Source organism: Bos grunniens, chromosome X, assembly GCF_055505025.1.
Source record: "Bos grunniens cultivar Pamir isolate PY7600 chromosome X, Bosgru_T2T1.0, whole genome shotgun sequence".
NCBI lineage: Eukaryota > Metazoa > Chordata > Mammalia > Artiodactyla > Bovidae > Bos > Bos grunniens.
The window spans coordinates 113,096,011-113,109,147 of NC_141194.1; the positions used below are offsets into that span (position 1 = coordinate 113,096,011).

Consider the following 13,137-nt stretch of genomic DNA (forward strand, 5'->3'; position numbering starts at 1 on the left):
ATATGCATCCTGTACAAATGGTTGTGCTTTTGTGTACTTTACGGTACAGTACTATATAGAGTACAGTAGTGCAGTGTCTTCATTTCAAGCCCAGGATGTCTGGAAGAAAACATAAGAGCAGTGGTGATGTGGCTGGTACTGCTAAGAAGTGCTGCTGTTGTACTGTACTAGTGCACCTTTCAAGGTACTGCAGTGTAAGATTAAAAATGTTTTCTCTATCTTTTGTGTTTGTCTTGTATGTGTTATTTGTGTGAAAGGTATTACAAACCTATTACAGTGCAGTACTATGTAGCTGACTATGTTAGTTGGGCACCTAGGCTAACTTTGTTGGACTTATGAACAAATTAGGCTTAACAAATGCACTCTCGAAACAGACCTCATTCATATGCAGGGGATAGACATAGAGAAGTCTTCAATTAACACTGCATTTCCTCTTTCACCCATTGCTCATCTTCTGGCCACCCTACCACCTTTTAGAAGATTAGGAGCAGGAATGAAAGTTGGAACTCATTTTTCTCTCCATTTCTTTGTCAACAGCTCTTCTACACAGATTGTACAGCAAACACATTGGAGCTTTCTGGAAAAATCAGTTCAAGAGGGACAGTTGGGGATTTCATTTGCATCATGCAACCTCAGGGCTCAGCCATGCATTTGGTTAAAAGTCCCTGCTCCAGTTCAGCATCCACAGCCATGGCCGGCTCTGCCTTGCTGACGTTGGCACTTGAGCCATTTGCAGGAAAGTCTGTAGTCCTAGGATAAGAGAGGTCAGAAGGGACTCCTGCAGGACAAATTATTGGATCTTTCTGAAAGCCAGAAGGGATTGTATGTAGGGCTATTTGTGGAATCCTCCAAAACTCCTAGCTTGAGGGATTTCAAAGAGGAATAACCAGCGTTGGTGAAGGAAAACAGAATATAAGACACTGAGGAAGAAACAGAAAACACTCATCATCTCAATGCCTCCAAAATCCTTGGGTATTGGATTCGCATTGAACAGGTTTTGCCTCTGAACAGTTGGGCCCTAACCCCCCTCAGTAGCATGGATAATCCTCTTATCCTGATGGCAGTGAGTGGGTCTATGATCAGAACACAAGGGGCTACAAACTGTTAAATTCCCAAAGTCTTGGTCAGTAGGCATCCATTTGGGGTAGAAATCACTTCTGTGTACGACTTACCCAAGTCTTCCAATGGCAGAATTCACTTGTTTGGTCCAATTGTTTTTTTCATTTAAACATTACAACCAAGCCTAAATAAACCCTCCCAGGTAAAACGAGGCCCCCTTGTAAAATCTACCAGGTACCAATTTCTGCTGATTTCATCAGACAGGAAAAGATCCATAAAAGAATGAAAAGGTACATTTTTAAAAAATTAGATTCATTCAGTCTCAAATCTTATAAGCTTCAATTGTCCCATAATAAGAAAATGAGTTATGTTTACTGGCTCAAATGGATATTTAGAATTTTGTAAAAGTTAGTTACAGGAGAAATAGAATAAATACAAATTATATGTGTGTGTATACACACACACACACACACACACACACACACATACATATATAGGGAGAGAGAGAGAGAGAGCTGTGTGTTTATTGTACATACTCGACATACTCTCACTGAATGTCACGTCTCTTTAAAGGTTTATTGCTTTCTCCCTGTAAGATACTTTTCAATGGAAAGCAACATTTTGAAATTCAAAGCTTTATATCTTAATTCAGAAGAACTATGTTGGATCTCTTCTGGCAGCTGATCTTTCTAGTAACAAAATATTAGGGCATCCTGGGGATAGATATTTTCTATGAGGTTCTTATATGTGGAGTTCATCAAAAAGTATACAGGAGAAAGATTTTACAAGTAGTAATGTAAGGCAACTGTGGATCACATCAACATTAAAAAACCCAAGTGTCTTTAAAAATGCTGCCCTTTCATTTTAAAATTTTGAAACCCATGTTCTCAGTTATTGTATCCTCCAGCAACTTACCCACAAAATGCCAAAACAACATCAAAGTAGGATAAAGGATCCCAGAAAGGACACTTGCATGGTAATTTTTATTAACAATTTCCATATGCAGGGTAGAGCAAAGCAGATTCACATAATTTTGGGTAGAAATGGGGTCTCAGCAGTTATAGGGTCCCAAATCTTCCATGGGCCCCCACAGCTTCCAAAATTGAAGAAGCCAGATCTCTAGAGAAGTTAAATGAGTTTCCAAAGATGACACAGCTAGTGAGTGGTGGGAGAAGGATTAGAGCTCAGGCTTCCAGACTTGCCCAATATGGTTTGTCTAATGAATTAGCATAACCAGTGGGAGACCCCAAATGGCATTTCAGTTGGACACCTCTGAAAGTGATGAGCCTTCCCTCTCATCAGTGAGGAAAGGAGGGGGGCAGAGACAGATGAGGGAAGGAAGGACAAGGCAGGCTTGTCACTTTCTGTTTGTGCACTTGGGTAACCATGAATGAGTTAACGCATGCAGAGTAGAATCTTAGTCTGTGTCTCTACAATGCCAGACATCTGGATGAAAACTGAAATTTTTTCATCGAAACTCCAGATATTTACAAATACATGTTTTCATCTAAATATTGGATTGTGCATAGACAAAGCTTAATGTAGGTAAGTGGAAAAGAGAAAAATCATAAATCTCCATGACTGGGTGAATTATTGCCTTTGGTTGGGGAGGGGAGCCAGGGTGGTATGTTCTGTATGCATGAAGCATTTTGAGATGTTTGCTGTGATGGATATTTTTAAACTCTTTCTAGCTATACATAGAATGCAGAAATTAACACAAGAATGTCTTAATTGGGCCTATTTTATATACAAAAGAATAATGGGCTAAATGGGTTGGAATGAATGCCATATTTATCCTTTAAGGGAGGAAAGACATGATGATTCACAGGCTGTGAAGCCAAGAGCATCCAGCCTTCTCATGAGTAGAATAAATATATCTCCTTTCATAATATTCTGCCTTCTAGTCCTTAAAGGCCCCCTAAAGGCACAAATAGAAAAGAGATGGGAAAATCGGAAACGATTCATTTTAATTTCACATACCGTAATTCTCTTTTGGGGATTATGATGCAAAGCCATGATAATGGGTTGACAACTCTGTCTAAACTGGAAAATGCCCAGAATGACACTGCCAGTGTAAAGTTCCACTGTAACTCTTTCCAGCCTCTTACATGCAAGTCAGTCAGTGACAAAGAGGCTCAGCAATAGTGCCTGAGCTCAGCAGAGCTTGTCCTTGGCTTCTGAGAGCATTCTTGGGGTTTATGATTCTGTTTACTGTGTATTTACTCTCTTAACCAAAAATGGGCTTGAATTCCCTCAGCAGGGAAATGACAGGAGGAAGAGGCAGGCACAGATTGTACCAGGTGGCAAAGGCCATATAAACTTGCTGCAGACACTCAAGAACTGACGACCACATTTTTCGAGCTGAGCAAAAAATAATTCTAGTTAACAGAAATGAACTTTCACTGGGAGAATATAAAAAGAAAGCGAGTATGGGGAAATGGCATATATCTCTTGCACAGAATCATTCATTTGAGAAAATGGATTCGTTCTTTATCTTTGCCTGGAAAGAAGGGTAAGAGGGAATTTTGGTAAATGTTCACCCTACAAGTAGGGGAACATTCCTCAGAGGGGGTGCAAACTGGACTCCTGTATCTCATTTGTTAAATCTGGCCCACAGCATCAGATCCACACACGAAATTAACATACACTATTGTTCATCAAAAGGACAAGTCAGCTTTCCATCTAACTCTACAATGCCTGTGATTTCAGAAAGGCATAGGAGGCTAAAAACAAATAAAATATAGCTCATCGGTGTCACAGGTCCATGTGACGCTGTGTTCTTGCAAAGTTGAATGTAATTTAAACTATCGTCAATTTCCACCTTCTCATTCACCATCATTTTTAAAATGGTTGGTCTTTATTTCCAATTGATCACCAATTGATAGTTTATCCTGCCCATTCTGTTCTGTGTCTCAGATGTGCTCCCTCATCCCCAGCCTTTCCATTATCCTTAATGAGCTGCTAACTCTTTATATATTTTATTTAAAGAAATGTGCTCAGACTTGCTTATGCCAATTTTTTCCTAAGCTGGATATATGGTTGTTGTTATTAATGTAATGAACTGGTGCCAAAGCACCAGGCTAGGATTTACAGGACCATACACATGAATGAGACATAAATCGTTCTAATTCAGGCTAAGAACAAGAATTTTTAAAAAGGTGCCAAGTGCTGCAGGAACATAGCAGATGATTTTCCCCTTGGCAAGAAGGACCTAGAAAACTTTCTCAGAAGAAATGGGGATTTAAGGTGGATCCTGACAGGTTAGTTAAGGCAAATAATGCAGGGAAAAGCATTTCCAAACAGGGAACAGCTGAAGGAAAAAAGGGAGACTAGAGCACAGGATTCCCAAGAGACTGTGATGGGAGACAAAGCTGTGCTGGGGTTCAAATTCCAAGCCCAAACATCTGGTCTTGATTTTGAATGAGAGGGAGAGGGGTGGAAGGCTGCACCCTTACTGAGCTCTTATAGACAGATGGCAGAGCCGGAGTACACCTCTAAACGTCTCCATTGTAAAGGACTTAGGGTGAATGGTTTCTTTGGCTTCGTCAAATAAGGTCAACCCTCAGACAAGGCATTTCATGTTCATTTTCACTCGCTTCAGCAATTCTTTCCTAGGACGGCATCTTAATCCATTTCTTCAGACGAATCCCACCACGACCTCCCGACAGATGCCTTCAAGATTCTGCACCTGCAATTGGCTAATTGCCAGCACAATAGGCCACTTGAGCCTTCAAAATTAAGGATTTAACGATAAGTGGGGAACTGCAATGATAAATGAAAAGCTGTATTCACACTTCTGATTTCTATGGCCTCGTATATTCGAGAGTGTAAAATGGAGGCAGGCCATAATGAAGTCTAAAAACGATCCTTATGGTCACCATTGAGTGTCCCAGAAAGAACCTCTCCAATTTACAAATGTGAATGAAAGACCATCTTAAAATCGGCGATGTGATCATTATTAGAGCCTCAAAAGGCAGCTTGGACACAAATACAGCAATTATTCTGTAACTTCAGTGGAGGACCACCACCTCCCTTTTTCCCCTTCTCCTTTTCAAGGGCCACATTTTTAAAAAGCGCCTATCATGAAGGCTGCATTTTCCAGGGCCTCAAAAGAGCTGGGGATTTTCACCCACAGGCTCATAAATATGTGCACATTACCTATGTCTTTTACTGAACAGAAAATCGCCTTGTACCAAACATCCAGTCCTGTCTTCTTGTGTAAGTGGGCTGCCACCAGAGAAGAAGCAAGTCACACACCCAACTCTTAAAGAGGCCACAGACCTAGGGCAGAACCTCCAGAGATGTTTTTTCCTCCACATTCAGTGTCTGTCTTTAAAGTCTCCCCAGTGGCTACTATGGCTATATAGACTTTTCAGTTTGGCAACAATAGCAGCGGCGGCAGGTCTCTGGAGACAGTGGTGCATCTTTCATAACTTTGTTAGACTAGAGAGTTGATGTCCTTATATGGGAAGCATCCTTGGAGGGAATGACAAGACTCCCCTTACAGAAACAGTGCTCAAGAAGAGAGGGCTTTGGGAATTCCCTGGCAGTCCAGCAGTTAAGACTCTGCACTTCTAATACAGGGTGGGAGGGTCAGGTTTGATCCCTGGTTGGGAAACTGGATCCCACATGCCTCATGGCCAAAATACCAAAACATAAAACAGAAGTGATATTGTAACAAATTCAATACAGAGTTTAAAAAATATTTATTTTTTTTATGTGGACCATTTTTAAATTGTTGCAAAGAATCTGACACTACTTAGTGACTGAACAACAACAACAAATTTTTTAAACCAATACAATATTGTAAAGTAAAAAAAAATACATATTTAAAAAAAAAAAGAAGAGGGGACTTTGTTAACAGGGGATTCAGACATATTCAGCTGGGGAAACAAATTTTCATTGATTCAAAATCTCCTTAGATGGGTCTCGTCTGTCCATATAGACTGAAGCTTAGGCAAGGTCTCTATTGTCAGAACTCAAGAGGTGTCTGTCTAGCTTAGCGTAGAACTTACATGAACTTCTGTATAGTTGTGCAGTCTTAAAAATGAGCCAGGACATCATTTTCTATAGGAGACAGAGGGGGGCCTCCATGTGCAAGCTAAGAAATTAAATGTCAATATATGTAAATGACATAAAGTGCCTGATTAAAAGCACAGGAAAATAAATCCCAGAAGAAAAGGCCTGCAAAGCTAATCCCTATTCACACACAACTGCTATCCAGAAATATGTATTTAAGGCTTACTGGGTGCTAAATGCTGAGTGGAGAGTTTGCCAATGTGGAAGGTCTGGCCCTTGATCTCAAGATTATAATTATTTGGAGAAATAAGACCTATGGACACATAAAGATGATTAACCAAATTAGACACCTCCTCACAACTGCCAAATGAGGGCTATAGATCACTACCGGAGGTCTCAGAAAAGGGAAAATCCTTGAAGGCTGGAGTGGGCTTCATGGAGGAGTCGAAACTGGAGCCGCGCGAGATGGGCAGGATGTTGGAGGCGGCCTGGGGACAGAGATGCCACGAGATCCCAGGCTAGGACAGCACCCAGCCTGCTCAGGGGATGCCGAGCACCCGAACCTGTCTAAAGAAAGAGCCAATTTAGGGCAGCAGAGGAAGACAAGTTGGGGAAAGTCAAGGTTTTTTCTGGGGGGTGGTGCATCTTGTTTCACCTTGTTTTATTTCCTGACCTTTCACTTGTTATTTGATATCTCCCACTGACCATGTCACACTACAGCTTTTTCCTATTTGGAAAGAGACAACAGGAAGAGAAAGAGAGGACAAACAGAAAAAAGCTGCAGTACCACATGGTCAGTGGGAGAGATCAAGAAACGTCTGGATTGACCAATTCTCAGATTTCATCCGGTGTATCATCATTAACCACTTTTTATTTACATAGAAATCATCCTCCAAGGTGCTTATGGCATTTCAAGAAAGGTATTTCACTAAACCTTAAGGAAACGGGAAGATGAATGGGCGTTTGAGCCAGTCCTTTACAAATGAAGAAAATGGGGGTACAAGGTCAGTTGTATGTGTGGCAGGCTGGATCAGTTCAGTTCAGTCGCTCAGTCGTGTCCAACTCTTTGCGACCCCATGGACTGCAGCATGCCAGGCCTCCCCATCCATCACCAACTCCCAGAGTTTGCTCAAATTCATGTCCATTGAGTTGGTGATGCCATCCAGCCATCTCATCCTCTGTCGTCCCCTTCTCCTCCTTCAATCTTTCCCAGATAAGGGTCTTTTCCAATGAGTCAATTCTTCGCATCAGGTGGCCAAAGTGTTGGAGTTTCAGCTTCAGCATCAGTCCTTCCAATGAATATTCAGGACTGATTTCCTTTAGGATGGACTGGTTGGATCTCCTTGTAGTCCAAGGGGCTATCAAGAGTCTGCTCCAACACCACAGCTCAAAAGCATAAATTCTGTGGCACTCAGCTTTGTTTATAGTCCAACTCCCACATCCGTACATGACTACTGGAAAAACCATAGCCTTGACTAGACGGACCTTTGTTGGCAGGCTGGATCATGTCCCCGCAAAAGATGAAAAGTGAAAGTCGCTCAGTCATGTCCGACTCTTTGCAACCCCATGGACTATACAGTCCATGCAATTCTCCTGGCCAGAATACTGAGCCTTTCCCTTCTCCAGGGGATCTTCCCAACCCAGTGATCAAACCCAGGTTTCCAACATTGCAGGTGGATTCTTTACCAGCTGAGCCACCAGGGAAGCCCCAAAAGAGGTCCACATCCTAATCCCTAGACATTGTCATCCTGTTACCTTACCTGGCCAAATGGACTTTGCAGAGGTGATTGATTAAGTTATGAATCCCGATGTGTTGAAATGATCCTGGATTATCTGGGCAGCCCAATGTTATCACATGGGCGTGTCTAAGAGTAAAGCAGAGTCCTGAAGGAAAAAAAGTTGGAAGCAGGGTCAACAGCCAGGAAACACTGGCAGCCTCTAGGAACTGGGGGGAAAGGCAAGAAAAGGGATTCTCCCCTAGCGTCTCAGAAGAAACACAGCCGTGCAGAACCATTTTAGATTTCTGCCCTTCAGAACCGTAAGATAATATATGCGTGTTGTTTGAAGCCACTAACTGTGTGGTGATATTACAGCAGCCATTGAAAACTAATACTGCCTACGTGTGTACACACATACTCCTCATTTTCATAGATTTATGATGCTAATCATTAGACACAGTACCTGATTTTTTAAAAAAATGTGACTAACTATAGACAAGACAAGAAGATATTGATTGAGAGCCATCCAGAAGGAAGAGGTGACAAGCCAGCTTCTCTCAAGAGAACGCCTTCCAAAATTCAACCACTTTCCTGGCAGTGTCACCTTCCAAGGAATAACATCCTCAGGGTCATGCCACTCTCAGAGCATCAGCTGTTGTCAATTCGCATGAATTAGAAAGCTGTATCTCAAGAATGCAGCATGGAGACTTCTCCATTGCCTAGAGCAACAGGTACTCAGCCAAGGCCTTCCCTGCCTGCTGGCACACTAGACCCTGAATGTTCAAGCTTCAGCTGTCTGTCTAATCAAAGTCATGTTATGTGATTCCTAAATGGGTGTGTTTCCTATTTCCCACTGGGAACACTAGGAAGACAGAGTAACACGCTGTGCTGAGTAATAAGAATTTTAATAAGATACTGCTTTCAGGGCTCACTCATACGGTTTCTTTAAAGGCTTTTTTCTTCCTTAGCTTTATTTCCTGTTTAACAAGCTCCCTGAATTACCTTTTAAAGGGAAGGTATTTATGTGGAGACTAAAATATATGAAAAATAGATTTTATTCTAACTCTTGACACAGAGGACATCACAAAGGCTGATGTGACTAGTGATAACCTGATGCCATTTTTCAAATGCCAGGTGGTAGCAGCACCTGGCATATTGGCTACATCAATTCCCAAGCTTCTCAGGCACATTACCTGCTAGACATGCAGTTGGAAAGGCAGAAATTCACTTGACGGAATCAACCCCCAGCTGATTCCATAAATCATTCATCTTGCAGACTACAAAAGAAGTAATGCCATATCTTTTATGCTCCTTCAAAATAAAAGGTAAAAAGCAGAAAACAGAAGTACAACTCTCCAGACCCTCACTAAATGTTAATTATTGGCAAGGACCATTGTTTTCTGTTTTTTTTTTTGGAGAAGAAATACATAAAAAGCCATCACCTGCCACTGAACACTGAGAGGGCAGAGAACAACATGATTAAGTAGAATAAACCCTGAACCAGGACTCAGGCATCCTAGATTCTCTTAATGGATTGGCTGTTATTACAAGTTGCGAAGTCATAACACACAGACCATTTGCACCACCTGAGACTCAGTACTAAGTCATTTCCAATCAGAAAATGAACATCAGCAATGATAATAATGCACCCATACCATGGATTAGGCTCTCACTCTCTCTTTGTGTGCAGTCCCAGTTCTTAGAACAATCCAGCTGAGTTTACAAGATAAGGGATGTGAGGTTCTGTGAAGTTCAGATTACTCAGTGGCAGGGCCAGGAAAGCACTGAGGAAACAGCCAAAAGCTCTCACGTGTCCTGCTTTGCACTCACTCCGTGTCCTCCTAAGGACATGCTGGATGTGGGAGGGGCAGGCCACTGATCTCAGACAGAAGTCTCATCTCCTTGGCTGGAAGCTGCCTTTCCAGCGAGGGAGGGAAGGATCAGATGGGGTGATGGTCCTCATCCTTGTTCCCAGGGTGGGTCACCCGGTTGTCTGTGTCTCGGGGTATAGGCTCAGCCAGGGACTGCATTTCCTCTGTCCTGGTTCTGATGCGCAGGCTGAGTTGGGAGCATGTGGGAAGTAGGGAAAAGTCTGCAAGGGAAGTCCTCTGGCAGCTCTGCTTTGACAAGAATTAAGATGTGCAGAAAAGAAGGAATGTTGTCATAAAGTTCCCCAAATTTAGTCTTGGTTCTGGATGAAAAGCTAAGAAAAGAGTGAGAACCCCTTATAATCCAGCCAATCATACACAGAGGTTCAGATGGGGCACAGAACAAACAGCATCCCAGAAACAAACCCATGAACATTCAGAGCAACAGAACCCAAAGAGCATATAAGGCAGGTGTTAATACTATTCCCCAAACCACATTTCCACGGCATTTCAAATATTTATAGGTTGTTATAAATTACAGCAAGGTCACATATCAAAGAATGAAAATCACCCATATTAAATTAATCAGAGATTTTAGAAAATTATACATTGCACATGGCTGAGTATAATCCATTTAATGTTTCAATGTCATGGAACATTTGCTTTATAAATAAAATATGAAAGTGATTAAGATCCCACAGACCCTCAGGAATATTACAAATCTACATGAGACCCCCCTAAGCTCTGGATTTGTATCTCTGGATTTGGGTTAGTGGAGAAAAAAATAAAAAATCATGCAACTGAATTAGATCTCACTAGTTGGTGATGCTCCAGAGGAAAGTCAATGTCAGCATGGGGAAAAGTGAAATTCAATATCCCAGGTCCTAATACTCTGATTTCCTACAACAGAATTCAAATTTTACCCTCAGCTCTGTAAGCTCAGTTGCCGCTCTCCTTTAATGGAAACTTAAGTGCACATTGAAGGCAGGATTTGGCCCAAAGACTTGCTACACTGCACTACACATTCCTATTGTTAAAAGCACCTTTACACATATATGCCAACTAAGATCGAATTTCAGGACAAGATGTAAAATACAGGCGTCAGGGGCAACTGCAGAAGAGTTTAAAGTATTTCACCAACTCATCTACCAAAAATAAACAAACAAAACCCTTGCCTCCTCCAGAGCCAGGCAACTTTCCCAAAGTCACCGGGCAGCTGGAATTTCCCAGCGATTCTGTGGACAGCAGTCCCTGTTTCTCAGACTTCAAATTCCCTGTTTCTCAGATTTCATGACACCCTCCCCATTCCTTTAGAGAGATACTTCATGGTTTTATATATCTTTTAAAAAAATTAAAATTAATTTTGCTTTGAGAATCTTCAGATAACTTTATTACACCATGTGGGCAAATCCATTGATGCACTGGGGCATGTTCAAACTAGGGCTGAGAATTCCAGAGTTAGCCTTGCCAGACTATATAATCCAATAACCAATCATGACTCTGTTGTTAACCTTCCTAATCAAATACCAGATAGAGAGAGAGGTCAGTAATGATGAGGACCCAAGCCTCATGGGTCTATTTCCCCCTGGGTCTCCATAAAGACAACAAGGCTAGATTACAGCTGTATGTTGACCCCTAGAGCACATAATGGAGAAGGAAATGGCAACCCACTCCAGTGTTCTTGCCTGGAGAATCCCAGGGACGGAGGAGCCTGGTGGGCTGCTGTCTCTGGGGTCCCACAGAGTCGGACACGACTGAAGCAACTTAGCAGCAGCAGCAGCAGTGCACATAATACAATGTCCTCTTTACAGAATATGTTAAATATTCCCTTTCAGCTGAAGTTCTAAAGACAGCAAGGCATCATCAACTTCTTACAAGAACTCATCCTATTCTTCCTATTAGAAAAACTGCATGTGGCGGATAAAAGACATTTTCAGTCCAAACCCTCTTCTAGGTATGATCAGACAGCAAAGGCCTACAGGCATGCTACCAGTATAGAACTTCTGGAAGAGAAAAGAAACCACACAGAGTTTTAGAACCGTGTCAAAGAGACTTGTTCCCCTACAATGAAATACAAAATAAACTCATTGATATGAATTTTCAGACGATGAAAGAAACGGTTGGTAGTACATCATGTATCCGTGACGCATAGGACATTCCTCAGGCATTTGGAAAGAGTGGTGTGTGTGCTACTTTGATGTTGCCCTCTAGTCTGGATGAGCCAAGTCATCAAAAGATTTTGTATCCCATTCTAGAAACAACCTGGGATAATGCAAAGAACCTGGGTTTGGGGATCTGAAAGATTTGGGTGAAAGGTTCATATACTAGCTGAGTGAGCATGGCAGTCAGTTACTCCACCTTTCTGAGATTTTGTTTCCTCCTCTTGGAATACTCAGCTCACAGTAAGATCTCAGTGATCTTTTTTTCCATCTTGATGCATGTAACCCTAAAAAAGTGCTTGTCACATGAAGCCAAATTCTTATCATGGCCTTAGAGCAATAGAGGCGTCGAAGGCCCAGAAATGAGGTCAAGTGCCCTCAGAATGAATGCTTTTTTTTAAAAAAAGAGAGCAAGTTATTTATTTCACTCTCATTAACTCAAGCCTAAATAAGGAAAAATCTCATTTATGTGGCATTGTGTCAACCAGCAATCTCTGTTAATTGGCACTGCTGTGTGTATCTCTTCTGCAGTACAATGATAATTGAAGGCTCATAATCATGACCTGGAGGTACTGCAAAATTTGGAAAGTGAAGTCATTCAGTCATGTCCGACTCTTTGCAACCCTATGGACTGTAGCCTACCAGGCTTCTCCGTCCATGGGATTTTCCAGGCAAGAGTACTGGAGTGGGTTGCCTTTTCCTTCTCCAGGGGATCTTCCCCACCCAGGGATCGAACCCAGGTCTCCTGCATTGTGGGCAGACACTTTACCCTCTGAGACACCAAGTGTCACCCAAATCGGCAAAAGACTCAATTATATCCAATCAAGTTTTGGCATTAAGTGACTGAAAATGGGGAATCTTTGTATGGTACAGAAATTGAAAAAAATTTGCTTCAGGCCCTTGGTATGTATCTTAGCTTGGGCTGCTATGCCAAAAATACCATAGACCAGGTGGCTTAAACAACAGACATTTATTTCCCACAGTTCTGAATGCTGGAAATCCAATATCAGGGTGGCAGCATGGTCAGGTTCTGGTGAGGGCCCTCTTCAGGGCTGCAGGCAGCCACCTTCTTGTGTCCCCACAGGAGGTGAGCACAGAAGAGGCAAGTCTTTTAAGGGCGCTAATCGCATTCAAGAGGCTCCACCCTCATGACGTCATCATGACTTCCAAAAGGCTTCACCACCAAATTCTATCACATTGGAGGGAAGGGCTTCAACATACAAATTGTCGGAAGGTATAAACATTCTGTTCATAACAATACACTATGGCTTGGGAACATAATGTAAAATATGAAGGCTGCTAGAAAGTGAGCTG

General features: G+C 42.0%; 1 protein-coding gene and 1 long non-coding RNA gene across 8 annotated transcripts in view; both read right to left on the minus strand.

The window, feature by feature from the left end:
• Window positions 1-13,137, minus strand: part of AFF2 (ALF transcription elongation factor 2) — a 536,669-nt gene that overhangs the window by 403,660 nt on the left and 119,872 nt on the right. The window lies entirely within an intron of this gene.
• LOC147341212 (uncharacterized) overlaps window positions 5,749-13,137 on the minus strand; it is a 60,848-nt gene continuing 53,459 nt past the window's right edge. The window contains exons 2-3 of the long non-coding RNA XR_015159862.1: window positions 7,839-7,962; window positions 5,749-6,645 (exon numbers count right to left, since the gene is read on the minus strand). This is a non-coding gene — a long non-coding RNA (uncharacterized LOC147341212). The remainder of the gene's footprint in view (window positions 6,646-7,838; window positions 7,963-13,137) is intronic.